This window comes from Bactrocera dorsalis, chromosome 1 (assembly GCF_023373825.1).
Source record: "Bactrocera dorsalis isolate Fly_Bdor chromosome 1, ASM2337382v1, whole genome shotgun sequence".
Classification (NCBI taxonomy): Eukaryota; Metazoa; Arthropoda; class Insecta; order Diptera; family Tephritidae; genus Bactrocera; species Bactrocera dorsalis.
Genome location: NC_064303.1, coordinates 77,166,532 through 77,170,996, shown reverse-complemented (window position 1 = coordinate 77,170,996; position 4,465 = coordinate 77,166,532). Strand labels below are relative to the sequence as shown.

At 32.1% G+C, this 4,465-nt stretch overlaps 1 long non-coding RNA gene across 1 annotated transcript; it reads right to left on the bottom strand.

Annotated features, from left to right (window-relative positions):
• Positions 1-2,781: 2,781 nt before the first annotated feature.
• LOC125777086 (uncharacterized) lies at positions 2,782-4,162 on the bottom strand. Its single transcript, XR_007422094.1, has 2 exons — positions 3,037-4,162; positions 2,782-2,980 (listed from the first exon to the last, which is right to left on the bottom strand). It is a non-coding gene; the product is annotated as an uncharacterized LOC125777086 (long non-coding RNA).
• Between the last annotated feature and the right edge of the window lie 303 nt (positions 4,163-4,465).

The following is a 4,465-nucleotide window of genomic DNA, read 5'->3' as shown; positions in this document are numbered from 1 at the left end:
TATATTATGTTTTAGGATATTACGATAGTATTTCATATACATAAGTATATAGCATATTTATGTACATGCATACGAAATTATAATATATTATCAAAGATAAGAAATATTAAAAGTGTAGCATTTATTTGGATATTAACTACAAATATTACCTTGAAAATAGCATAGCGTTGATAACGTTATTATTAAATGTAATCAATTTTGCTTGAATTTACAAAAATTCGCAAAAAGATATTCATATCAATTGATGTGATAGCATATAAACGTATAAAAATATAAGCCAAAAGGCCAACATGCGTCTGTAAAAGCAATGTATATTTCAGAGCATAATTTTCATTGAATTCTCAGCTCTGTTCACTCATTTCTGTTAAAATTTCTCCTGACGAGCCAAAAGTGGTGAAATCCACTAATAGAAAATTCATGGCTCTTGACAGTTCACACGCTTGTCCGTAGTTGAACCTTCTCTATATTGTACGTTCTCTGCAAATACCACAATGAAACATCATAGTATTATACCAGCAAAATACTAGATTGCTCATATGGTATTTTGCTAGTATTTGGTGACACACATATCGTATTTGTACCATTTATGGTATTGTTACTACATGTCTGTCTCAGGTATTAGCTATGTTGAATGAAACATCATAGTATTGTTACCAGCAAAATACAACATTGCTCAAATGGTATTTTGCTAGTATTTGGTGACACACATATGGTATTTGTATCATATATGGTATTGTTACTACATGTCTGTCTCGGGTATTACAGTCACGAATTGAGTTTTTTACTTCAACGTGAATTACTTGAATAAAAGCGGTGAGCGACGCGTTTTTAACCCCCCAGCATCGTCGTCGTCGAATTAGTTTATTAACATTATTTTCATACATTTGTAGAAGCATTAATCATCGCGCGTCAAGAAATTTTAAGAAAAAATTCAAATTTCTTTTTTTTCTGCAGCCTTTGCTTCATGATGCCCTGTCAAAATCGAATTTTTCCCTGCCAGCCACGGCTAACCACTTTTCTTAAATATTTCAATACAACTTACACATTTTTTTCTCTATGCACTAACACGAACGCACATGTTCGGGTTATTTTTTTTGTTTTTGTTTTTGTAGATGCGATGAAAAAAGTTTCTTTAATTTTTTGTTTTATTTGAATGAGTGCGAATGAGAAAACAAAATTGTCAATAGTGCCAAAAGAAAATCTCAAAAAGGGTAATAAAAAAACGATTGAAAGACACATGTCATTCGTGCTCGTACAACAAGAACGTAAGTGAATGAATTTTATGTGATTATTTTTTTAAATAATTGCAAATAATTACTTCATTTGTTTTTAAAGAATTGGAAATCAGAATGAATTGGAAATAGCAGCAGCAGCAATATCATCAGAAGCAGCAAATATAAATATTTAAGTAAATATGTGAAAATAAGTGTGTGTTGTTTGAAATTGGACTGCGCAGTCCAATATAAGAGGGTACTCTCCTGTGAACGCATACATTTTACCACTTTTTAGGAATTTTTTTTTATGCGACAACAAAATTCAACCATTTTAATTTTTTAATATATTTTTATTTGTATTTGGAAATGTACAAATTTTTTTTTTCGTTTTTTACATTTTTAATAATGTTTTTTTTTTTATCAATGTAGTCTCCAACAAAAAAAAGTAGTTCACTGGTCATGGTGATAGCGACTGTTCATGTTGTCTGAAATAAAAAAATCTAATGGATTATTATTCAGTAGTTCTGCGACTATCGTCCCAAATATAATCAATTTCATTTAAAAAAAATGTCCAACTTCAAAAAAAAGTCACGAAAATCTCTTTTTTCGTTAAAAAATCGTTTAAAAACATATGAAAATAGTTTCGAAAATAAACGATTCTGGTAGGGACGATAACTATAGATGAGTAGAAGAACATATGTAAATCGGTTGAATACTTTTTTTTAGGACCATGACAGTTTCAGAAAATGATGATTCGAGAAAAATGCGTTTAGAAACGTAGCAGCTGCAGACTTGTCATGGCGCCTGGTAGACAGTCGCTTACGACACATCGGCGACTATGAGCTGTAACTTATCAAATACTATGAATTTCGGTCTTTTCACATTTAGATATAGAATTAGAATTTTTCACAGCATGTTTTCAATAGGTCTTACTGTCAAAATATCTAAAAAAAAATAATTTTTCGAAGTGATTACATGAGAATACCCCCATAATAATACGCAAAAATATATGCATACATAAGTATGCATTTTATGCGTTTAATGCGGCCTGCACAATCCAATATAATATGTGAAAACAAATGTTTGTTTTCTATTTTAAATAATCAGATAATATTATTATTTTCTTTCAGATATTATTATGATTTTTATATAAATAATCTTTCATTCAGAGTCAATTCTATTTGTATTTAATATATTTTCTTGTTTTTTCAGATAATATTAATCTTTTCTTTCATATATTACTATCATCACCCCTATCACGCATTTCGACTTGGATTGAAATTTTCTCCGTTTGGCGACTTTGGTATCATGCGTTCCGTTCCCGTTCAGTTCTACTTCGAAATTTACAATTCTGCCTATCATGCATTTCGTTCGTAGCTCCGTTTTGCTAAGTTGCAATTTTGTTGGCGGAGAACTTTTTGTGTTTTTATTTTGCTGAGAAAATTTTATTATTTGCGTGATTTTTTTTTAATTTTCTAAAAATGTAAGTAAAACTTGTATTTAAGAGTTGTAAAACACACGATATTTCCAGTTTTAGTGATGTTTTTTGATATGCTTTCAGGTCAAAAACAACAACACCAGAGCAATATGGAAAATTGGCAGATATGATGGAGAGTAAGCTAGATATAGCCAACGGTTTCCACCAGCGTCCTAAGGAAGATGTGCAGGCTTTTTGGAAAGAGGTAGCATCAAATTTACTTGCCGTCGTTTCTTCCGCAAACGTATCTAGGACATTCGTCCTTATTCAGACGAAAGTTTTTCTGAATCTAAATAAGTAAAGAAATTGTAAGAAAAATGTCTACTTTCACGTGCAATTACTTACAGCCCATCATTCATCTGGAAGGGATCGCACATATCTCGTAATCTTCTCCTTTCAATTCTCACCCCAGCATTCTGAGATGCGCTGCTCTCCTCCTCAACCAGTAATATCGCCGCGGATAAAGATTCCATAGTTACGTTTAATAAAAATAATAACAATATAAAAATTTTACTTTTATCTATTTTCTTTGAACAGCAGTAATTTGTGTATTTTTGCTTTGTTATGTTCCAGTTTCACATATTTCAAAGCAAACAGCTGATTTCGAAAGAGTTATAGCTCTTCCTCTTCTTCTTTCAATCCAATCGTAACGCATGATACCTAATTTCGACTCCGGCGGAGCGTAGAGCGGGAACGTAATCGAAATGCATGATAGGGGTGCATATTTATATAATTAATCTATTTATCGGCTGTCGATTGGGGATATTAGAGCAGGTCAGATATACTTTTTTATATGACACTTCAAAATGATCGCAACAGAGATGTATGATCACACGTATAAGTACGTGTGAGGGGAAAAGTAGTGAGAATCTTCACGCGGCCTATGGCAAAATCTCTAGTTTTGATGGTTTGGAAACCTACTGTTTCTCGGTATGCGTAATAAAAAATCTGGAGGTAATTTGCCGTGCCATGTGCATTTGGCATTAAGGTCTAGTGCATTTTTGTGATATTATATCATACTAGAGGACCTGTCCAAGCTTCACTGTGGCTGATACATAGATAATACTACTACTACCATCTATGTGGTTTCTATAGTAGGATTATAACTATTAGTTAATGAGATATAGCATTTTTGAGAAACAAGTTGTGTTAGTTTGCAAAAAAATGGATCATAAAGCATTTCGTGTGTTAATAAAGCATTACTTTTTGGGGGAAAACACTGTTGAATTTGGGCTGAAGGAAATCCACCGTTGAAAAGATATTAGCTAAGCTGAAAATAGGCGAAATGAGCACCGAGGACAATGGTGCTTTAAAGAGGCCGAAGCTCCGTTCAAAGTGGGTGCCTCGCAATTTCATAATCCAACAAAAACAACTAGTAATAATTAGTTTACCAGACAGACAAAACAGCAGTGCCATTATTGCATTGATATTACAAAAACTTGCTTACTTTTATAGCGGGATTCTGTAACCAGTCTCTAGTCTCTATTTGAGACATTTTGAGGTAAAGTCTCAATTTGTGACTAGTTACTATTCACTAAACTGTTTCTAGCGCTAGTCTCTAAATATTGCCTCAAATTTGAGACCTGATAGTTAGCAGGTCACAAAACTAAAAAAAAACTCTTTTCTGCCATTATGAATATACTGAATAGAGATCATCATAGATATTAATGGGTTGCCGTTTTTTATATTTTGTAAGCAACTCAAACATGAAAAGGGTTAAAAATAAATCAATTTCGTAAATATTATTAAACAAAGTCAACATATATTTTTATTT